The sequence below is a fragment of the Sciurus vulgaris genome, assembly GCF_902686455.1.
Source record: "Sciurus vulgaris genome assembly, chromosome: 12".
NCBI lineage: Eukaryota > Metazoa > Chordata > Mammalia > Rodentia > Sciuridae > Sciurus > Sciurus vulgaris.
In genome coordinates, this window is record NC_136473.1 from 75,125,890 (window position 1) to 75,150,191 (window position 24,302).

Genomic DNA, 24,302 nt, shown 5'->3' on the forward strand with positions numbered 1-24,302 from the left:
AATACACTTAAGAAATTGGTTGTACAGTTTGCACATGATGAGAAGAAGTCTCAGAGAGGTTAGTTATCCCTCCAGAGCAACACTAATGGGTTAAATGGATTAACCATTTAGCCCTTGGATTGACTATTAACTTTGGATTCACACAGCAGGTTTTGGATCTCCCTTAACATATCGCCAGGTGTGTCTTGACAAAACCTTGACCTCTGACTTTTAATGTCTCTACTGTTAGTCTGTAGCATGTTGCGAAAGTGTTGGGCAAGGATGAAAAATGAAATTTGGGGGAAAAAAGATCCCCAAAATCTAGCCAAGATAGCCTGGGCAAAAACAGCTGTGACCAAGCCCTGTGAAAGTTCCAATGTTTTGGAACCCTGTAATCCATCTTTATGACTGTTCTTCAGCTGTTTTCTTCTTCTTCTCCCCTCTGCAGCCCAGGGCCAGGCACACAGCGAGCCTGCAGGTGCGTACAGGGTGGGCCTCAGTTTCTTCATGTCTACAGTGTGTATAGCAGTGGCTTGCTCGGCCATGTACACTGAGGACATCAGGGAGGACGTTAGGGTACAGCAGAACCTGTCCAAGCCCTACCTCTGATGAGCACAGATTCTACAGCAGGTTTTTCTTGACTCTCTTCTAGGGCAGAGGCTATTGATGGAATACTGTCAAATGGTACAGTTGAGATGTATTCCCAAATCCTTGTATTTTCTTATCCCTGACAGAAAGCCTGTGCTTCATGATGGTTGGCTATGGATATCATCAGTAGCACTTGCATTCTCTTGGAAATCAGTCGCTAAGAGATGGAGCACAGAGTTTTCTTCTCTTGATTCTGAGGGGGAGCTATCTACCAAGTCCTTGCTTGTGTCTGTCTAGCACACCATTACACCTCAGATTTGGGGAAGAAGGATACCCATTCTGGGGGTCCTTTCTGATCTCTCTAAGGGGAAGACATGCAAGCACATCTAATTGTAGCTCAATTTTGGGTAGAAGTGCAAAGCCAAGGTCTCTTCAGGCTTCAGGTTAAATCTTTATTCATTCTGGATTGTCCAGTTCAGACCAGGAGAGCTTTCGGAGAGCGTAGTGACTACTGTGGCTTAAATTGTGTCCCTGCATAAGCAAATATTGAAGTCCTATCCCCAGAACCCCAGAATATGACTGTAATTAGAAGAAGGGTCTTTAAAGAGGTGATTTTGTTAAGTGTTATGGTTTGGATGCAAGGTTATGAGAACCTTAACCCAATCAGTGAATTAATCCCCTAATAGGGATTAACTGAGTGGTAACTAAAGGTGGATATGCTGTGGCTGGAAGAGGTGGGTCCTTGGGGGCCTGCCTTTGGGGTTTGTATTTTGTCCTTGTTGAGTAGATCTTTCTCCCTGTGCTTTCTGATCATCATGTGAGCTGCTTTCCTCTGACACACTCTTCTTCCATGATGTTCAGCCTTACCTGAGCCCCGATGAATGAAGTCTACCATCTACAAACCGAGACCTCTGACATGATGACGCCCCAAATAAACTTTCCTCCTTAGAATTGTTCTTGTCAGGTCTTTTGGTCGCAGCAATGAAAAAAGTTGACTGAAACATTAAGTCAGATCACAGGGGAGACCTAAACCAATCTGACTGGTGTCCCTTTAAGAAGAGGAAGTTAGGACCCAGACTCACACCTGTAGATCACGTGAGGAAACAGTAGGAGAGGGTAGCCATAGCCAAGGAGGAAGTCACAGAAGAAAACAGCCCTGCCAACACCTTGATCATGAGTATCTAGCTTCACAATTGTGATAAAAAAATTTTCTATTATTTAAAGAAAAAAAAAAAAAGAGAAAGAGAAAGAAAGGAAGGATAAGAAGAGAAGAGAAAAGGAGATGAGAGGAGAGGAGAGGAAAGGAAAGGCAAGGAAAGGAACTGCTTGTATTAGCTATTTCCAGGGGGAAATGCAGGATGGTTAGTACAAAGGTCTGGAAAAGACACCTTCATTGTCTACATGTGTTTTGGATTTGGTGAAGGCACAATTTCTGCAGTCAGATGACATAATGTCTGTCAAGTCTATATTATATTTTTCTTTTGGAAAGGTTTTCATAAACTTTGTGACATGTACTCATTAATTTGATAAATATTTATGGAGTGCTATTCCATGCAAAACATTATTCCAGTGTTGGGTGATGGTCCCTGATATCTAGGTACTTCCAATGTACCAGACCCTATTCAAATTGTTCTGCTTATATAATTCATTTAAACTTTGCAAGAACTCTATGAACATGTATTATTATTATCATTCCCACTAAGCACAGGTGGAAACTGACAACCAACAGGTTGTAAGTGACTGAACTGGGTTTTAAAGTCAGGCAATCTGTCTCTAGATTCGGTGCTCTTGGATAGCATCAGGACAGGCGACACGATTTGTGGACCCCAGTGACAAGGGAAAACCTGGAAACCCTTGTTCAAAAATTATTAGGGAAATCAATATGGCAAGAGCAGAGCATTAAGCCCAGTGTAGGACCCTTTTCAGCATGGGGACCTGAGCAACTGTAGAGGCCACACACACAGGAAGCCAGTCTGGTTAACATTCGACTGCCTTTTCAAGGAGTAGGTGGAAAGGGGTGATACCGTTCCTCATTCATTGGAAGGATCACAGCCCACACTCCTGTAACAAAAGACAGATTAACAAGAGAGAAGCATAACAAAATTTTAAATCAAAGTTTTACTTGCACAGAGCCTTCAGAAAAAAAAGACCAAAGACTGAGGGAAACTCTCTTTGTTTGTGCTTAGGTTTGATGGAGAACAGACAGCTGGGTAGAAATGTTTGGAGAAAATGGTATGATCCAATGTTAATAGACTGAGGGGGACCCACGAAGTCCTGACTATTTAGATTCTTCTTGGCCTCTCTGTGTAGTCTTTCTTCCTCTGGGGCATGGGGCAGGTTCTGTCCAGAATGAGGGTCTTTGAAGGAGAAGAGACAGTGAACTTTCTAGGCTCGGTTTGGGGAAAAGGGGTTCAAATATCTGTTACCGACCTCAGGGAAGAGGAATCCTGGTTTCTGTGACTCAATTTGGGAGGAAAAAGTTGTGGAAGGTCAGAGGACTAGCTTCAGGGGCCATCCCATCTCCTTCAGAGGACTCAGCACCCCAACATGCCATGCCTTGTGCTACCATTTTCTGAACTCTAACAAAGGCAGCCAGGTCCCAGTTTTCCTAGAGATGATACTGAAATCGGAGAAGGCAGGCAGGTAGGACATAACCAAGTAAATAAATGCACCAATCAGAAAAAGCCAGTGTCATATGACCCTGCGTGTCAGCAGACCTGCAGATTCCCACAGCAAAAACACCTGTCTGAACTTTTCTTTCACTGAGTGGTTTTCTAGGTTTCTTTGACTCTTAGAATCTTTCATTTAATCCTTTTTAAATTTTTTTCACTGCATACTCCACCACCCTGTGGATAAGTTCCGGCCAACTTGTTTTGGGCAACTCTGACCTGAATAATTTCCTTATTCTATAGATGAAGGAGTAAGGCCCACAGAGAAAGAGGACCTTGGTCAATGTCATAAAGTGGCTGGTTATTGGAGACCAAGACCAGGTCCTATGTCCTCAAGACCCCTCCACTGTTCTTTAGTATGCCAGGAGCAACCAAGGCACTGCCATCTGCACTCACATATTTCAACACTCAGAAGGACTTCATAAAGAGCAGGTAGTGTTCAGCTGTGCTTTATAGGTGGTGCAGGTTTTATTTCTCATTGTCCATTCATTGCAGAATATTCCTTTCATCATCTAGCAAGACCCTTTCCTTTTAAAGCCTCCTTGTTTTTCCCCACCTTCTTCTTGTTTTCAATTCAAGACCACACATTTTCTGAAATGCAAGTCTGTTATCCTTAATACCATCTTAAGAACTAAAGGATTTGCTTCCAAAATAATAGGTTCCATTAAACAGTGGATGTATCTGTTAAGGGAAGGGTTCAATCTTTGCATCTAAAATTTGTGACTTTTCCTCATTTTTTGTGTGTGTTTTGGGATGGAGAGCAGAAACACAGCAACTGTTTAGAGGACACTAAATTTAGTCACTATTAGAAAGATGCACCTAGGAATTGTGCCACAGGCTCTTTAGGTTGTTGAATAGTGACATTTCAAAAAAACACTGGTCTTATCTCAAGTTTTGCTGTAGATAAGGTGCCTTCAGAATAAATTCTTCACAGCCCTTTGCTTCAGCTAAAGGATGGACTTTGGGCTCTTTTTTAAATAGGGACTTAGAAGTTGCTTTGGCTAAGTGCACAGACTCTCCCCTTAGTCCTGCAGATATCCAATGGATAACTAAAAGCGAGATAGAAATTTGGCATCTCTGTCTCCATTTTGTATCTGCCTCCCTCACTACCTTAGAGTCCCAATCCTGCTCAGCTCTGGATGTGGACATGTTGATCATTAAAGGAGTGTCCATCCAAGGCTGGGAATTCCATTCCCCTGCCTTTCAAGGCCAAAGACACCAAGATGAAAGTAACTAGAATATTTTCAAGAATTGCAGGAACATCATAATCAATAGATTGTCAGCTGCCAGTTTTTATAGCATCATGTTCCAGTCCATGGTAACAGCACTTACAAATCTCCAGTTATTGCCCTAAACCTGCCCTAGCTCCAGCTTGCTGTTCTGACTTGTCCTTTTCTCTGAGTCATTCTCTTCTGCTGTCACCTTAGATTCCAGCAACAACAGGGATTATTGATAAACGTCCTGTGACAAGGGGTAAAAATACCCCCAGGCAGCAGCAACTTTCTTATCATCAAAAAGTCTCCATATGGCCATCCTAAGATAATAACCTGACTATAGTCTGACCAAGATTGCTTGATTATGCATATTTCTTGCCTCCTTGTTTTGTTGTTACTTGTCCTATTTAACAACAAACCTCTTGTTTGCTTCCTAAAGATAGACCTGAGGACCCCTTGGTTTCCCTATCTTATTGATAGAGGTAGACCAAAATAATCTTTTTTTTTTCCTTCACCATTACTTTTTCTGATTGTGGGGAGTGGGCCAGTCATGGTCTGTTGGGACCCTCCAAACTCAGTCCCTCCTGGCCTAGGATTCTGGTTACATTCTTACTACATTTAGATCAACTTTTTGACTGGAACAATAATTTTCTTGATTTTATCAAATATCTTGGGTTTACATGGACAAACCCAATCAGGTATTTTGGATTCACCGAACTCTGTGTCAAAGTTTTCATGCAACTGAAGAATTGCAGAAATTATTATTTTTTAAATGATGGTGATAGAAATAAGACCTTAAGCCTGAATTCGTGCTTGGTAGGCTAAAACTGATCAATGTCCTAGTTCCTAATTAAAACAAGTCACCAAATACAACAGCAGCAGAAAATCCGGGGCTTTTCCTGGTGATGAATGCAACCAGCCTGCAAATTTCTCCTTGGTGGGACCAGAGATTTTATGTGCAACAGCAGTTAAACAGAGAGCCTGCTGGCAATTTATGTTTGGTAATATGTATGCTTCTACTCACAGCTTAAAGCCTTCCCCTAGCCTACCTCTATCCCAAGCAAAGGTGCTCAGTGAAATTAAACCAATAAAACTAAGGAGAAAGGTTCCTTCTTTATGTATATATCTTTGAAGGGGTCCATTTCTGGCTATTAAAGGAATAAACAAATATGGCAGGGTAACTATTCTTTTATATTATTTGAGTTGTGAAAATCTGCATGTGAACCATCTGCTTTTAAATTGAATCTAGCTTTCTATCAATTAGCACTATAATTTCAGATGTAATGTAGGTTAACTTCTGATTGATCTTCAATTAACACTAGTTCTTAACCACTTACTTTATTTCAAATACATTTTTCCCTCCCAGATATCCAGGGAAGTTGCAGAATGACCTTCCTGCTTTTGAAATGCTGATAGCTTTTTAGCATGAAAGAATTCAGATTCTTTCCATCCTCCATTTATCCCCGAGTTAGTAAGAACATGGGTAATGCAAAGTCAATATAATTTTATTTTCCAAAAGAGCATCAGGGAACTACAAGGAAGACCTTATCAAATGCAAATATGGTTTGGTTTTTTTTTTTTTTTTTTTTTTTTTTTTTTTTGGTGTGTGTGCTTTTTAAAAAATTATTATTTAGAATTGGGAATTTTCACAAAATAAGTGACACAATCACTCCAAGGACCCCAAAAGTGACACTTCCTAAACTTAAAAGTATTTGGAGATTATACAAAATCATGTGGCTCTTTTCTTACAACACGAACTCAGTGTTTAAAGAGGTCTTGGAAGTCCTATAGGCCACACCAACCCATAGCAAGCATACCTGTCAGAATGACCTACTAGCATATTGCCCTATTGCCCCATCAGACAAAAAGGCAGACCGTTCCTGATTAGGCTGTTACTGTGAAGTTCTGGCAGTGGAATAATGTTTAACAGTGGATGTAATTCAGATACTTCTTTTTGCAATGGAGAATCATGCATAATGTTACTGATAATTTCCATATATATGGTTTATAATAGTTTTTCATTATGATAAATTGTTCAGTTTTGTTTTTATAAATTTGATTCATAAAATATTCCTTATGTCCTTAAGCTTCTTCAGAAGAAAATCTAACTGGTTTTACAATGGCTATCATTACAGAGGTGGGATTTGATTAGCAATCATTCCAGGTATGGTCAGCTTACTAGAAGAGTTTTGTATCATTAAGCAGGGGATAGCTTTTATATGAAAAAATATGACTTTTACTCCTTATTTTCTTCTTTTTATTTATTACATGCATCACTGCTTCTTTTATGGGTATGCTGTGTTGGAAAGAGAACAACAAAGGTCACTGCACTAGTAAGACCAAGTCAGGCTTGCTGTTCTAATAAACAAACCCCAAATCACAGCACCTTAATACAATGAAAGTTTATTTCTCATTCATGCCACAGACCAATGAGCACTTTTTTTTTCCCCTGTATAGTGTCCCATTTTATAGTTCCTCCAGAGTCTTGAAATTTTTATTCACCTGGCATATGAAGGGTGAAAAAGTAGAGGATCAAATGTGGAAGATTTTATGGGCCTAAAAAGTGGCAACCATCATTTCTTCATACATCACGTACGTCAGAACTCGGTTGCTGGTCACACCTAAGTGCAAGGCTGACAGGAAGTACAGTCCCATCACAGACTTGGGAAGAAGAAACAGCATCAATGAACTACAAGTAGTTCCTACCACTGTTGCTGTTAGCATCTAGTTTGCCTCTGCACCCTGGAGACTTGTATGTCCAGATTAGTTTCTAGAATGTCTATTGATTGTGCACTCTTGAGCTTCACTGGAAAATAAATGAAGAGGATTAGGAAGCTCTTGTTAAGCACCCTGAATTCCTGGGCATACACACCAATGTACAGGACACAAAGGACCCTACTCTGCAATGACCTCTGAGAGCTAGTACTTTCCCTCCCACCCTCCCCACTTCCCCCACTTTCTGAATCAAGGAGCAGTGGAATAAGGAAAATCACTGGAGGGTAGGCCCAGAATTGTGCTGGGCCTGTTTCACTCTCCCTCAAAGAACTGCATTCCTCCACAAGCTGTCGCTAGAGACTCTGCAGGTGCTGTGCAGGGAATTGCCCCAGGGGTGCCAGCAACACAGCAGCAGTTAGTGGTAATGGGAGGGCTGCCAAAGAGGAGAGGCACCCAGGAGTGCTTGCTCTTCCTGGTGAGGCTGGTCTCCTGTAAAGAAGGATTCATACCAAAAGCTGGGACTGGAAGTCCCACTCAACTTCAACCAGGTAATGGGGAATGTGGTCCAAGAGATGGGACCTCATAGGGAAGGTTGTCTTAGTTGGGTTGATTGATCACAGATTACAGGCAGACTCTATTTTATTTCCTTCATTACCTTTCTAAACTGTAGCGACATCTTTTCTCCTGCTTGTTAGTTTTCTATTCCCCATATATAAGAGGGGTGTTTTAGTCAGCTTTTTGCCACTATGACCAAAATACCTGGTAAGAGCAATTTTAGAGGAAGAAAAGTTTATTCATTCAGGGCTCACAGTTTCAAAGGTATTTGTCCATAGACAACAGACTCCATTCCTTAGGGCCCGAGGTGAGACAGAACATCCGGGAAGAAGGATATGGCAAAGGAAAGCAGCTCAGAACAGGATAATCAGGAAGCAGAGAGAGACTCCTCACCAGGGACAATACACTCCAAAGGCACGTCCCCAATGACTATGTCCTCCAACCATGTCCTACCTGCCTATACCACCCAGTTAATCCATTCAATTGGATTAATTCGCTGTTTAGGTTAAGGCTTTCATAACTCAGTCTTTTATCTCTGAACTGTCTTGTATTGTCTCACATATGAGTTTTAGGGGACACCTCATATCTAAGCCATACAAGGGGCTACATATAATCTGAAGAGCAGTTGATACTTTTAAAAATTTGACATGACTCACAGGCCAGCCTCCTTTCCTTCCAGTCCATGTTCCCACCCCTGGATTTACTATCAGTTTCATCCTACCCTCTGGTGTTGTGTTGTGCTGCTGATATACCTTCTGGGTTAAAGGTGAGTGATTCTTTTATTTTATTTTTTTGTTGCAAACTATACACAATATATTTTATTTTAATCTTTTGCAAGTGTATAGCTCACACAATATATTTTATTTTAATCTTTTGCAAGTGTATAGCTCACTGCCCTTAAATACATCCACAAGGTGGTATAATCATCACCACTAGCTATACAGATGGGTGATTCTTGAACTGTGATTCTTATAACAGAGAATTAGAGAGTTAGCTACAGTTAAGTCATTTCTGTGTCCACTATACATGTACCAGTTGGGCTGCCAGTCATGGTAAATGTCAACACCACCTTCTCTGTGGAGACCCTCCGTCTATGTAAAGCACACAGTCAGAGAATATCAGCATCTCACCAGATCTCTGCTACTCCATTACCCTATTGATAACCAATATTAATCTGAATGAGAAAAAAATGTTCACTTTTGTTTTTAATATATAACTTGAACATTGCTTCATTGTCCAACATGTGAGCTTTAGGGGGTCCATTTTTAGACTCAAACCATAAGAGACCCATTTGATTCAAGAAAAATCCCTGCTATTAATTCTTCCTTTAGCATTTGGGTATTAGTCTTCAGTAGACCAAAGCAAAGTATCACCTGCTCAATGACTCCAACACCCTGAAATGAGCCAAGATGAAGGAAGTTCGTGAGGTCGACACCTCACTATGAGAAAAGGCTATTAACAGAACTCAAAGTTTAGAAAGGAGAGAAACCAGGAAGAGAACCAGTTCCTACAGAGAGGGTCTCAGGTACGCGGAGCCTCCTCTTTCCATGGTGGGGCAGGCGCTTGAGCGTTAGCTCTGCTTCCTTCTCTAGATGCCTGGGAGGAAGGGAAGCAAAAAGAGGGGTGTGACTTCACTGTCAAGGTTTTGTTGGCTTTCCCTGCTCATTTACTAAAATTAGTGCCTTTAAGCTTGCATTTAAATTGATCTGGTTGTCCTTCAGATCTTCTGCTTGAGGCATCAAGATTAGCAAAACCTGCAGTAATTGGTCTGCCTCCAAAATATTATTCAGTTATAACAGTAAATCTGTCTCCCTTTCTCTTCCCCCACCTTTTTTATTCCCAAGGCAGTGTGGTTGTGTGTGTGTGTGTGTGTGTGTGTGTGTGTTGGGGAGTGGTGGGGTCACTTTGACAGGTTAGGATCTGTATGTTCACTTCTCACTTTGACTTCAAACGGTTTATTTCCTTTTCCGAGAGGCAGCCAAAGATAGAGTAAGAAATGAATTCATTGGACTTTATAGTCTTAAAATTTGCGGGGGAGTCAGGTTAGGAAATCCAGAATTAAATCTTCCCTAATGAGCAGCTTTAAATTGAATACTTCCTCTGACAGTGTCTGGGGGACATCACAGCAAATCAGGTGGGGTTACTGCTGCCTGAGAGACTCAGGGTTTGTGCAGGAGTCAGTCTTTAGCCATGAAAGTGGATTTCTGATCTATAGGAATGTGAGCCAGAGCAGGTCGAGAGAGAATTCATTCCTCACCTTGCTTATGACAGTGCCAAACCACAAGGGACACTTAACCCATGAATTTGTGAATGAACCCGTGGAATGATGGCAGCTAACCTGCAGGTGTGAGAACAGAAGAGAAGGGAAATTAGACGGGAGGAGCGCAGAGCAGAAAGGAGGGTTCTTCGATTTTGAGACATAGTAAGATGCTGGAGGGAAGCAGAGGTCAGTGCATTTTGATTTCTGAGGAGATGAAACACCCTGAGTTGGATGAGGGAGGACCCCCAGAGAAGCACAGTTAACCTCTGGGTCTATAAAGGACTTTGCAAGATGGTGTGTGAGGGTAAGAGGTACAGAAGTTTTGTCTCTCTAATCCCATTAGTGAAGAATGAGAGTCTTTTTTCCACCCAGCATAGTTTTTTATTTTATTTTTAAAATTTTTTTTCTGAAAACTTTCTCTTTGGTAAAATTTTCTGATAACTGCTTTTATTTTTGTGTGTGTGCTTTATTAGTGCATTATAGCTATACATGAGAGTGGGGTTCAATTTGATAACCACACATTCATGAAATACAATTAGTTTCCAGTCTGTTCCCTAGCACTTCCTTCTCCCTCACCTCCTGCAGCCTCCCTCTCCTCTGCTCCACTGGCCTCCCACCCTCATTTATTGTTTTTGTAAATTGGTACTTCATAGGTAGACATAAAGGTGGAATTTCATAGTTTTAAAAAACTGAAGGGCAAGAAACCAGATTTTTCTTTCCTTCTTCCTTTCTCCCTTCCCTGAGGGCACCGAATATGGGGCCTTAAGCCAGTACATTCAGAATAACAAGGCAAGAGCAATAATGAGGCCTTTCTGTAAGGACTGATTTGTCTGCAGAAAGGGGAAGGTCGTCAGGTGGCCATTGTGAGAAGTCTCCTCTTCTGTTAACAATGGCTCTGATGAAGCTGCTAGAAGGGTCTTATCAAGAAGAAAAGCCCAGCAGTAGGAGAAGGGGAGAGGGGAAAAAATTAAAAGGCTTCAACACCCTGCTTCCCTCTAGGCTCCACGCAGCGGAGGTGATGAGGGAGAAGCACGCTTCCTGAATGCCAAGTAATGGTGGCTGGTCAGTCCAAATGAGAAAATGAGCCTCTAAAGAGAGGTATTAAAAAAGATGAGAGGGAGGGGGGTCCTTAGGCGGCTGTTAGCAGGGAGTGTCAGGTTGGCTGGCATAAGCTGTGGAATTCTAAGTTTCCCAGGTGCAAGTAAATAGCTAGTGGTCAGAAGCCCTTGTCCTCTGGTCTCCACCCGGGGGACTTCCTCCACCCCGGTCACAAGGTGACTCCTTTTGCTGGAATCTGGGAAGGAAAAGGAAATTGACAGATTCACAGTTGGCTGGGTCTGCACAAGACTCTAGGCCCATTTTTGCAGGCTAGAGACACTCAGATTCAGGAACAATAGATTTTCTGATTGAAAGGAGAGAACTAGAATGAATCTTGCATCTACTAAATTTAGTTTGATATTTACTGATTTGGACTAATTTAAACCTTGTCACCTCCCCAAGCCATGAGCATTATTATTTAGCCCTTGATTAATGGACTCTGATCAAAACTCCAAAGATATTATCCCTAACAAAATGATTCATGGGCTCTTTATGTTCAAATTGAGTTAGCTTCCACCCTTCCTACACTCCCAGCATTTAAACTTCCACACAACCCGCCTCTTGCTTTACCTCCCACTATGTGACTATTTCTATCTCCTGCTTTAGTAGAATTGAAGTTGATTCCTTGATGTTCTCCCATCAGGATCTCATCTCTCCATCCCATTTCTTCCTTATTCCATGCACCTGGAATGTTCTCTTGACATCTCCTCTTGCTCTACCTAACTTTTAAAGTCTTGTGAATTTTCTTCCTTCATAAAGTCTTTATCAAAATGGAAGTCTCTCTTCTAATACTGGACCTTTAGAGCGCTTTCCTTCGATCTTAGGGGACTCTCCTATTGCACCTTATATTATAATCACTTACGGCTTTATCTAACCCTCTCTGATGAAACATGAGTTCCTCCAGGGCAGGCACTGTGGGCCTGCCTACATTGCTTTATCTCTCAGTGAGTAACACATAGTAGGTGATCATTAAATAATAAAAGACCATCAAATTGGATTCTCATCAGCATCTGGATTTCCAGTTTTGAAGTAGCGTGGGCTTTCACTTGCATTTCGGGGTTCCTTTGGAAATGAAAGTCACAGAAGACATAGGGATCATTAAAGGCAGCGTTCAAGTGCTGGATGGAAGGTCATGAGGGAAGAGCAGCCACTAAATGAGATCCTTATGGGCGACAGTTTAAATGGTTTGGATTTTTGTCTCCTTTGATTTCTTTTGTTTTTCTTCTAAGAGGATTGGATAGTGTGATATAAAATAAAACTTATTGCACCCTTGTCCTGTGCCTAGCCTTTGGTAATTGTCTTACATTACTTGCTTATTTAATCTTTATAACAATCCTTTAAAGGAGACATTATTTCCATTGCATAGTTGAGTAAACAAAGGCACAGCAAATAAAGTAAGTTGTTTTAGGTCATATAGTCAACAAAGATTTCAGCTCCAAAATGGCTCCAAACTTGAGTGCTTTACCCACTATTCACGCTGCTTTCTGGGCTTGATCCAGGGGATTCCCTAGGAAAGGAAGAGCTGGAGAAAGCCTTCAAGATGCAACACTGAATACTGGGTAATATTGGCCAAGTGATATTGTTATATCATGTGCATGAATGAATATGTAATAATGAATCCCACCATTATGTATAATTATAATGTACCTGTAAAAATATGGGAAAAATAAAATTTTCAAAAGTTCCTAATAATGGAATAGAGGGATAGCAGGATGAAGCCGTGCATAATATATCTGTTGATCCTCAAAACTTTGAGGCACTCAAATTTTGATCATCATCAGATCTCAGAGGCACTGCTCTGGTAGACAGAATGTGGACACGTAGTTGGACAGCAATAGTTTTAGGTCTATCTCTCTTACTGATCAATCAAGTCAAGTTTAAACTAGTGACCTGAGCACGGTAGCCTCAGTGGTCTCATCTGTGGAATGAAGAGTGTTTGCATAAGGGTTAAAAGAAGGGACCAACTGTGTTTAAATGACTACGGAAGAGGTTCCATTGCCACTGTGATAGTTGCGACTCAAACAATTAAAAGCACTGTCTAAACATGCTTCTATATTTTCAAAAAGTGAACAACTCTAGGTGATGAATCATTTTATTTGAGTCCATATTTATCTGTGTGCAGGAAGCTTTCCTGACCTACCCTGAGCTCCATTGAGCACCCTGATCTTTCAGGGTGCTACTGGCGTTATGGAGCTGGGGAGCCTGCCGGGTTGAGCTGGGTTAGCTACCACAGCCCTTGGGTGCTGATCCTTGTGATTTTGCCATACAGAATTCGAGTGAAACACAGAGTAGGAAGCAAAGTTTAATAGAGTGAGGGGAGAGGGTTCTGTACGGCATAGGGATGACTCACACCACTTTGAAGAGAGGGCAGTGTGGTGCTTACAGGGCTGGAGTTTTTAAGGAAACTGCGCCCTTTGTTCTTGCCTTGATTTCCCTGTCTCTCCTAAATTGGTTTTTTACCCTTTGGGTAGCCCCCAGCAACTTCCTTTATGAGGGCCTGGATATCCTGGTTGACAGGGTGGTTGTGACATAGTTGGTGGCAAGAGATAAATGGTGGCACTTATCTGGAAACCACAGTGCCCCTTGAGGGGTTATAATTAGCTGTAGCTGGGGGCCTGGATGTACCAGACCCCGCTTTTCTGATACTTATCTGTTTTAGTTAGGGTCCCAGGATTTTAAGTAATAATTCCCTCGAGGGATTATAGTTCTCTGCAGCCTGGGGAAGGCTAGGCATTCCGGATCTCATTTCCCAATGCTTGCCTGTTGAGATAAGATTCCCTACAGTTTCATTTTTATGGTTCCTGGATTTTTCTTGGTGTACAGGCCTAAAGTCTGTCCTTCATTGTCCTTTCCTTCTACCCACCTGTTCCTAGCTAACTAACCTTCCTTACTCTGGTACAACCTGTGCTCATGTCTGTCCTAGACCTGCCTCATTCTACAGTAATTATCCATAAAACAATGTTGTCAATATGTTGTCAGGACAGAGAAAGATGCCAGTATCCCCACTTTTTTGAATGGCAAACATGCTTAATAACTTGCCTGAGACCATGTAATTAGTTAGTGGCAGAACTAGGGGTCAGATCTCAGAGTTCATCCCTCTGCACTGGGGAATAGCCATTTAGAAGGAACTGTCCTGGCCCAGGGGAGAGATGACAGTCCAGAGGTAGATAAGATTGGTTTTCTCCTCATCTCTTATGTCCTTTGATTTCTGTACTCTGGTTACATGTTAATAATGGCCTGGCAGAAACTTCAAAATTAAATTTGGGAGGGCCATCGCTGTTATTGAATCTCTCTGGGCAATTACAGTAGCTGTCAAAGGTTTAAGAGCCAACATCCAACCTGACCCTTTCTAAATGACTCAAAAGTGGCATTTTAATTAGAAACAAAAGCAGAAAAAGTGTTTTTTTAAACAAGAGATTTTTGTGGGGAAATTGACATTGAATTTTTCTGCCTATCCAGAGAGTGTGGGTGAGAAAGGAGTCCAGGCTTGTTGCTTCTGCTCCTTCCTTTAGGTGAATTTAAATTCCGTACAACATAAAAGCTCATTGATGTTGTAGCTTGTATCACTAATTCTCTCCTGTTCATAGTGGATTAATATTCCATTGTAGGAATTTACCATGTTTTTATTTATCTGCTCATTAGTTGATGAACATTTGGGTTGTTTCTACTTTTTGGCTATTAAGAATAGAGCCACCTCTCAATATCCACAGGGCATTTGTCCCCCTCCCACCTCTGACCAGGATACCCAAATTCACAGATGCTCAAGTCTCCTATATAAAAAGATATAATATTTGCATATAATCTATATACATCCTTCCATGTACTTTAAATCATCTGTATATATAATACCTAATACAATGTAAATGCTATGTAAATAGTTGTTATACTGTATTGTTAAGGGAATAATGACAGGGAAAACTTTGCATGTATTCAGTACAGATGCAACCACTTAAGTAGTACATGAATGAGATTGGAGAGAAAAAAAAAAAAACTACCACAATGGCTTCCGGAGAGAATCTCAGGATCTGTGACATGGTAGGAGGCTACAGCATGGTATGCCTACACACTACTTCATTCACATGGATTCAAGGTACTGTTCAGAACATGAAAAATTCAAATGTGGCCTTTTGAAAAATTTTGGAAAATCTTTTCCAAATATTTTTGAACCATGATAAGTTGAATTCATGCTTTCAGAATTTGCAGATATGGAGTGCTATTATGAACATTCATGTACAAGATTTTCTGTAGACATATGTTTTCAATTCTTTTGGATAAATGCTGCATCTTGGATATGTGCTTTTTGAACATATAACTGTTTGTTTAACTCAGGACCTAATGAACTGTTTTTCAAAGTAGTTGTACTCTTTTACATTTTTACTAGTAATATCTTAGGGTTCCAGTTTCTCTATATTTTTGCAACTCTTATCTTTTTATGATTTAGCCATCCCAATGGAAGTTATGTGGTATCTGACTATAGTTTTGATTTTATTTCCATAATACTTAATGGTACTGAACAAAGTTTAAGTGCTTATTGTCAACTTGTATACCTTCTTTACAGAAATTTCTATTCTAATTCATTGCCCACTTTAAAATGGTATTATTTGCCTTTTATTGCTAGTTGTGAGTTCTTTATTTATTCTAGATACAAGTCCCTTAATAGATATATGATTTGCAAATATTTTCTCTCATTCTGTGGGCTGGCTTTCCACTTTCTTGAGCCTGTTCTATAAAACACAAAATTTTCAATTTTGATGAAGTCCAATTTATTTATTTTTTTATAATTTTTTATTGTGTTTTGTGATCATGTTCAATAAATCATTGCCTAATCCAAAGTCAGGAGAGTTCATGTTTTTTTTCCTTCAATAGATTTATAATTTTGGCTTTTGCACTTAGGTGTTTGATCCATTTGGAGATAATTTTTGTACACCAGGTTAGACAGAGGTCCAGCTTCCTTCTTCTGCATGTGGATATGCAACTGTCTTAGCACCATTCTTTGAAAGATTGTTCTTTTCCCACTGAATTGTCTTGGCTTTCTTGTAACAAATCAGTTTACCATAAATTGAAGGTTTTATTTCTGGCTCTCAATTTTATCCTATTGCTAAACATGTTTCTTTTTCTCTTATGTCAGTACCACAATGTCTTGGTTATTATAGCTTTGTTTTATTTTGTGGTTTTGTTTATAGTATTGAAATCAGAAGATATGAGACCTCCAACTTCAATTTTCTTTTTCAAGATTGTTTTGCCTATTCTGGATCTCTTGAAGATTTTAGGGTCAGTTTGTCAATTTTTGTAAAAAAAAAAAAAAAAAAAAAAGTGGGATTTGGGTAGGAATTGCATACAGTCCGTAGATTAATTAGGAAACTTGCCATGTTAATAATTTATGTATTTAATCCATAAACATGGGCTGTCTTTCCATTTATCTTTGTCTTCTTTAATTTCTTTCAATTATGTTTTATGGTTTTTTAATGCGTATCTTGCAAACTTCATAAATTTTTGATAAATACTGTGTGTATGTGTATGCGTATGGGTGTTCCTTAATGTTTTCTACATAGATTGTTTTATTTTTCCTTCTTAATCTGTATAGTTTTATTCCTTTTAATCGTCTGATTTCTATGACTATAATCTTCAGTACAATGTTGACTAGAAATAGCAAGAGTGGGCATCCTTTTCTTGTGCTTGATATTAGGAAACAAAACATTCAATCTTTTGTCATTAAGTATTATATCATTTGTGTATTTTCCTCTGATGCCCATTATGAGATGGAGAAATTTCTCTTCTATCTTTTGTTTGTTAAGAATTCACTTGAATTATAAATGGGTGTTAGAGTTTGTCTAATGATTTTACATCTATTATCATGGCCATATGATATTTCCCCATGTATTCTATTAATAATGTCTTACATTGATTTTCATTTGGTAAGCTAACTCTGCATTCCTGAGATAAACCCTGTCTGGCCATGATGTTAAATGCCTGCAAAATTCTTGAGGTCTTCTCCAACCATGAGTTAGTCCAGAAACTTCTCCAACCTCAGTTGGTCCAGAAACTCTCCTTAGAGTTGGTGGAGCTTATAGTTTTACACCATGGTTAAGAATGAAAACAGTCCTACTTTATTGCCAGATTGTATTCAAATTAAAATCTTTGAACACAGTAATTATGTTCTTTCCTCTCTGGACCCAAGCCCTGAGCACCATCTAGTACATAGTAGGCATGCAACAATTGGTTTTGAATGAATGAATTCGTACATACATAAATGAATTCTAAAGTAGACTCAGCCTCTTGAGAGGGCATTTTCTATAGCTTTGATCTGGGAGCAGTTATGAGGAAAGTGTTCTACATGTACTAATTCTTCACTAAACTAATGATGAAATTCCACCTAGTGATCATTCAGATTGATCTAAAATGAAAACAGCAATTTAATCCAGAAACCAGGTGATTTTCTTTAAGAATACTTAATATGATCACTGTTTTGCGTATATCTGGTTGTGAGATGGGAAGTAATCATTATTATTCTGTTACACAGCTTTTTTATGTATTCTCTCAGCTCTGTGTTTACAAGAATGATGCCAACCTTGACCATGTTCTTCCTCAGTTACTTATGCTGCCCATGGAGCACAGGAAGGATGTGATAAATATTTGTTGAATAAACGAATGAACTAGAAATATACACTGAATGAAGGACGCATAATTAAAAAAGAAATCAATGACATAGGCCCTACCTAAGAGGATTTGAATAATCTGCCCCATTTTATGTTTGAGTTAATGTCAACCTTACTTTTTTGTAGAGGATTTTCTAGAAATAATCCCATCTTATCTTTCTCCCATCCCAAATTGCACCCTTGCCCTCTAGGACTTGTATATTCATGATAGTCCATGTGCCAAAGGTATAGGTGCTATGAATTAGATATAGTTTGTTGCTTCAAGTTCACATCCTAGAAGTTTGGTCTCGAATGTAGCAGTATTGAAAAATGGTGGGACGTTTAAAAAGTTGGAGGCAGTGGGGAGGTAACTGGGTCAAGACTATCCTTGGGAAGGAATTCATGCAGGTCTCATGAAGTAGGTTAACTCTTGCCAGAATGAATTAGTGCCAACATGATCTGATAGTTATAAAATAGTGAGTCTGATCTCTTCTTACCCTCTTGCTTCTTCCCTGAGAATATGACCTCTTGCTCTTGTGTGCACTCCTGCCATCTCTAGAACTCTGAGATAAATAAATCTCTTTTCTGTGTAAAGTACGCAGCCTCAGGTATTTGAGTACAGAAACACAAAACAAATGCATATCACCTCAGAGGAAAATCTCAATCTCCTTCTCAGTCCTAGTTAACCAAAATCTACATTGTTGGCAAGATTCCTATATTTAATAAAGTTTGAGAAATAGCAATCTAAAGTATTGCCCAATGCTCATCCCAGAGATGTTTTGCTCTTAAATGAATCTTGGTGTCTATGGGTATAGTTTGACTTGAGATAAAGGAAATTTGAGGGGTCCATCTCATATTAACAAAATGAAACCAGCAAGTAGTTATCTAAGCCCTTTTGGGGCAGGGTGGGGAGTAGGGTTTCTTTATGTGCTGTAAAAAGATGAATCAACAAAGTTACTACTTCTAAAATACAACTTAATAGTTCTATCACAGTTTTCTATTAAATTCTAATTTCTTTGTCACATCAAATGGGGCAATGATATAAACTGTTGTTATGTGAATTAAGAAATATGGACATCAACTAGAGGAAAGTTCTACTCTAATGGGGGAGAAAGCCAGAAAAAATAGTCCCAGAAGGAAGAGATGGTAAAAGAGGTGGGGCTTACTTATGGGAGTCTATGGGTACAGGGTTCTCCAGAGAAACAGACCAATTGGAGATAGATAGATAGACAAATAGATTGATAGATAGGAGAGACATTATTATGTGAGTTGGTTTAAGACGATATGGAGTCTCAGAAGTATCAAAATACGTTGTATGCAAGTTGGGGAATATCAGTCCAGACAAAAAGATTGAGACACTGGGGGCAGGGGTGCAAGTCATGGGGTCTGAAGGTTGGAGAACCTGGAGTTCCAATGTTAAGGGCAAGAGAAGAAGTGTCCCAGTTCCAGAAGAAAGATTGAATTTCTCTTTCCTCTCCTTTTTTGTTCTATCTTGACCCTTAACTAATTGGATGGTGTTTCCTTCCATAAATGTGTGTGGATATTTCTTACAAAGTCCATTGATTCAAATGCCATTCTCTTCCGGAAATGCTCCTTCAGACGTTCCCAGAAATAATATTTTTCTAGCTATCTGGGTAACCCTTAACCCAGTCAAATTGACCCTAAAAGCAATCACCACACTGGCATTGCTAGCAAGAAGGGGAAATGAGAAAGAACCAAAGACACACCTTACATACTCTTCAGTGTTATGTCCATCTAGGCTTGACTACTGAAACAATGCAATTTTACTTTTCTAACTCAGGCTTGATTTTTCCATGCGGAGAAGCACTCCAGAGATTCTTGTTATGGGACAGTGGCAACAATGGAATAAGACAAGCTTTCTTATCCAATTCCTTCAGAGAGAGGGATTGATGGAGAATAATGCAAACACCTTCCTGGCACAGATAGTGCATTTTGCTTGGGGCAGCTCCTTCCATCCTAGCATATTGGAGACGGTTCCAAGAACCACATCAGAAATACTTTAGGGAATGAAGGAGTTGGCTGGAAAAGGATTAACAACAGGAGTTAAATGTGGACTGGCTGGCTAATCATGTCTGAAGGGGAAACCAAGCAGTATGGTGCTGATTTTGTGGGCAAAATGCTATGAGGAGTTTGCCTGGACTGTGAGGGATAATATGAAACAAATGTAAGGTGAAAGAGTCTCTGGGAAGAATATCTCACACTGACGGATTTGCAGAAGACACATTCTCTCTCTTCTTTTCCTTGTCTGGACATTATGTATTCCTCATCTTTGTCCTGTATTTCTAGCGCAAAAAAAAAAAAAAAATCTAAAAAGACAACTTGAAAACTGCCTGAAGCACTGTGTGCTAATCTAAGCACACATTGCAGTGTGTGCTAATCTAAGCAGATGATGTGAACAGCAACACCTAGGCCTCCTCCCAAGGTTTTTTCCTTGGTACTAGGGATTGAACCAAAGGGCACTCTACCATGTAGGTACCTCTCCAGAACTTTTTATCTTATTTTTGGGCAAGGTCTCCATAAGTTGCTGAGGCTGGCCTTGAACTTGGGATCCTTTGAGTCGCTGGGATTACAGATGTGCGCTACCAAAATGGCTTCCTCCTCCCAAGCTTATGTAACTGCATAGATGAACACCACTTGAAGAAGGTCTTTTTCATAAAATGATAGAGTCTGTAGGAAGTGACATGACTTTTTTGTCATCATACGTCTGCTTGCTGTGGGCTTTTCTAGCTTTACTTTCTAGGTCCATAGAGTTTAGAGTGACTTTGCTAGCTCTTTCACCTTGATAAGGAATCATGAACATGATGATACTGTTTTTCCTTAAAAAAAAAAAAAAAAAAAAAAAAAGGTGGATTTAAGTTTACAATGGGTAATTTCATTTAAAAATAGCAACACAACTCAACTTTGTGATTGTCTTAACTTGGGCTGCTCTGTAAAAGTGCAGTAAACTGGGTGGCTTAAACACCACAAGCAGTTATTTCTCATGGTTCTGGAGGCTGAAGTCTGAGATCAGTGTGCCAGTGTGGTCAGGGCTAATGAGGTCCCTCTTCTGAGCTATAAACTGCTGACCTCCTGAATCACATGTAGCAGAAAGAGAGTGAACATCTCTCAGGTCCCTTTTATAAGGGCACTAAACCTATTCATGTGGGCTCCACCCTCATGACCTGATCACATTCCATGGCTCCACCTCCTAATAACATCACCTTGGGGGTTAGGATTTCAATATATGATTTTAAAAAACTGAACCCAGGAACACTCTACCACTGAGCTAAGACCCCCACCCCTTTTTATTCTTTTATTTTGAGACAGAGTCTTCCTAAGTTGGCGAGACTGGCATCTCCAACTTGTCATCGCCCCACCTCAGCCTCCTGAGCAGTTGGGATTACAGTCATGCACCACCAACTCGTCCAACTTCACATATTAATTTTTTTAAATATATTTTTTAGTTGTAGGTGGACATAATTCTTTTATTTTATTTTTATGTGGTGCTGAGGGTGGAACCCAGGGCCTCACAAGTGGTAGGCGAGCATACTACCTACCACTGAGCCACAGCCCCAGCCCTACATATGAATTTTGGTAGGGACACAAACATCTGGCCATGACAGTGATCCCACCCACGGATTCTCAGACATTTTGTAGAGGGAACCACTCTCAGAATCCTGCCACTGCTGATGGCCAGGGGTGAATCCTGGATCCCTTGCAAATATCAAGGAATTGAGTTTAGCTTTTAACATTTTTTTTTAAGTTTCAAGTAACTGTTTCTGAATAATTATGTTCCCCAGTCCATGTGGTTTCTATAAAGCAAAGCTATGACCATTAAACCTGTGACTCAGGCCTTCCTGACTCGGGGAAAACTGGCCAAGGCCTTGGGCTTTTGGGCAGTGAGAGGGGAGAGGGCAAAGTGAAAGGGAGAGACAGGGCTTGACAGAGCTGTGAACCACCCTTTCATGGCTTTCTAAGAAGTGGAAGCTTGCTCCTGGTTCTTTATGGGGAACACCCCTCAAGCCTGATTCTGAAGAGACAGCCCGTCCTGTTACTCTGTGGAAATGACTGTAAATATTTATGAGTCCCCAGCACTCTGGCACACAGTGGGTTAGGGTTTTCAGAGGCAGATTGGTCACTTGCCAGCACAACGCAGGCCACTGGTAAACACAGTCTCCTTGGAAAACAGGGGTGCTGACTTCCACAGCACTTCCCTCCGCCCCCTTTGACCTTAGGACCTGCCCTTTCAGGGAAGGGCCACTCCTCCCTCCCGGGTGAGGGGTACACTGGGTTCTGGGGCTGCCCCTGTGCACCTTGTTTCTCCAGCAATCCTGCTTTGTGAAGAGGGCCTCCCATGAGCGCAGCAAAGGATTCCTTGCCTTGTGAAAGGGAGCCACTTAATGAGGAGGTAACCAAACTCCTCTGGAGTAGGAAATGCGAAGCTGAATGACACGCATCCAGCCACAGATGTACTAATTTAATTTCATGCCCTGACATCAGCTGCTGCTCTCCACTTAAAAGGAACATTTGCATCCATCTGTCATCATCTTTCCCTTTCATTTTAAAATCTCTTTGCTCTCTATTCTTTCCCTCTGCTCCTCCCCCACCACAACTTGATGAAATAATGGGACACATTGAAAATCCAAACTCAGGCAATTCAAATTCTGAACCGATGTGATTTTGTTCCACTCTAAGTCAACCTGGAAGAGCGTCTGGGGAGTAGAAATCAAGGGGCCAAACAAAAAAGCAAGTGAGAGAGGGAAGATTTCGAATGCAAATCAACCTCCTCAACCCATTTGGAACAACCTGCTGTGAACTGGGCTAGAACGTATGGCCCATTAGCACCTTGTTAGGCTGTCACTGCCTGGGCGGCTGAACAGGGGCATAACGGGAGGAAAAGGCTGAGAGACCTTTTCCTGTCTACCCCCAGCTTCTTGGTATTCTGTTCTACCCACCACTGAGACTCAAAGGGCAGGGCTGCTGGTAAGAGTTGCTCAAGAGAAAGGGAAGGTAGGAGAGAACAACTTAATTAAAGTCCTAAATTAAGGGGGAAAAAAAAAAGTATACCCTTCTGGCAAAAAAGGAATACAGAAGTTAATTTATGTTACCCAGCGTGGGGGGGGGGGCAATGGATTTGTGTGTGTGTGTGTGTGTGTGTATCCCTATGTGCTTGTTAATTTCTGTTTCATTACATATTAATTTGAGGTTTAGTAAAAACATACAGGATAAGAACTGCATGGTAAAATCTCAGTGATTAAGTCTTAATCCACCTATGAAAAACCTCAACTATAAAAGATAGGGTCGACATGCATATCCATAGACATTCATTTGCAAATGATTTTAAGAATGCAATACTTACACTTTAGGATTTTAGAGAGGGAAAATCTTGCTAGAATATCCTTGATCCCTTCTCTCTCCAATGCTCAGTTGAGAGTGGCCGGCAGCGGTGGGGGGTGTAGTGACATTATCTCTAACACCATGACATGTAGGTTACACAGAGGTCAAGGTCCTGCTGAAGACAATAGTTATTTCTTGATATTAAAGCTTTTAGATATTCTATTATTAGGCAATAGGAGCATTTGCTTTCTTTCCATTCTAAAGATGAAAAAAAAAAAAAAAAAAACAAAAAAACAAAACAAAACCCCAAAACCTGGTTTAGTATAAAATAAACTACAAGAGATTTACTGACTTTAATGGCCCATTAGAGATGGCAGTGGGATAAAAACAATCTGTTCTGGGGGTTTTTGCCACAAGGTTTGTGTGGGATGGCAGCTTCTGTAAGGTCAAGTTTAATGAGCATGGACTAGCTTAGGGTCAGTAACCTCACAAACTTAGGACTTGTGCACAGAGGGCAGGGAAAAAGCCAGCCATACGAATTAGTGTGGAGCCTGGAAAAGAGAGTTGCTAGAGAATCTGTGGTTTCCAGAATGTACCCTGCCATTTTCAAGCCACACTTCTTTGAAAGCATTTTAAAAATTATTCTATTGTCAGGACTGGCAAGCACAGGCATGTGTGAGGCCCTGGGTTTGATACTCAGCACCACATATATAAATCAATAAAATAAAATATCCTTTGACAACTAAAAAAATATTAAAAAAAAAAAAAATTCTTCTGTTGTCATTTCCAGTTCAGCTTGGATTGGAATAAGGGGACAGATTTCATGATCTCTTTTAAGGTCACCAAAATGTTTGAGTTCTCAGGTATACTGAAATGCCAAGAAGGGATAAATAATCCAAGGGTTTTTGTTGAGGTTTTTATTTCACACTGAGGTGGAGATTAGGATTTACAATATGAGAACAATTCTTTTGTCTCTCTGTCAGGATGAATAATGAGTACTAAACAACCATATTAAACTTAATTTTATAAAAGTGCAAACTAAGTGCAAAATTTTGCAAATTTTTAAATAGTGCAATGCAAGTACTAAACGCTAATAGTCTTCGCCTTTCCTTCCTAAGGAAGCTTTCTCCTACTTTTTTCAAAAGGTGGATCCCTGAGCACTAACTCACACCCTGCTTTTCTTAGGGGATATGGAAATTTTCCTGGGACAGCTGTGCTGCGCTGGCTGAGGAGCCCACAAGGTTAATGAACA

The 24,302-nt window shown here is 40.3% G+C and overlaps 1 long non-coding RNA gene across 6 annotated transcripts in view; it reads left to right on the forward strand.

Annotated features, from left to right (window-relative positions):
* Positions 1–420: 420 nt before the first annotated feature.
* Positions 421–24,302, forward strand: part of LOC306641814 — a 182,448-nt gene continuing 158,566 nt past the window's right edge. For 4 of the 6 annotated variants that reach the window (XR_013758292.1, XR_013758293.1, XR_013758294.1 and 1 more), the window contains exon 1: positions 5,138–8,486. This is a non-coding gene — a long non-coding RNA (uncharacterized lncRNA). Of the gene's footprint in view, positions 458–5,137; positions 8,487–24,302 lie in introns of those variants that run through there. The other 2 variants (XR_013758290.1, XR_013758291.1) reach the window with 1 other exon arrangement.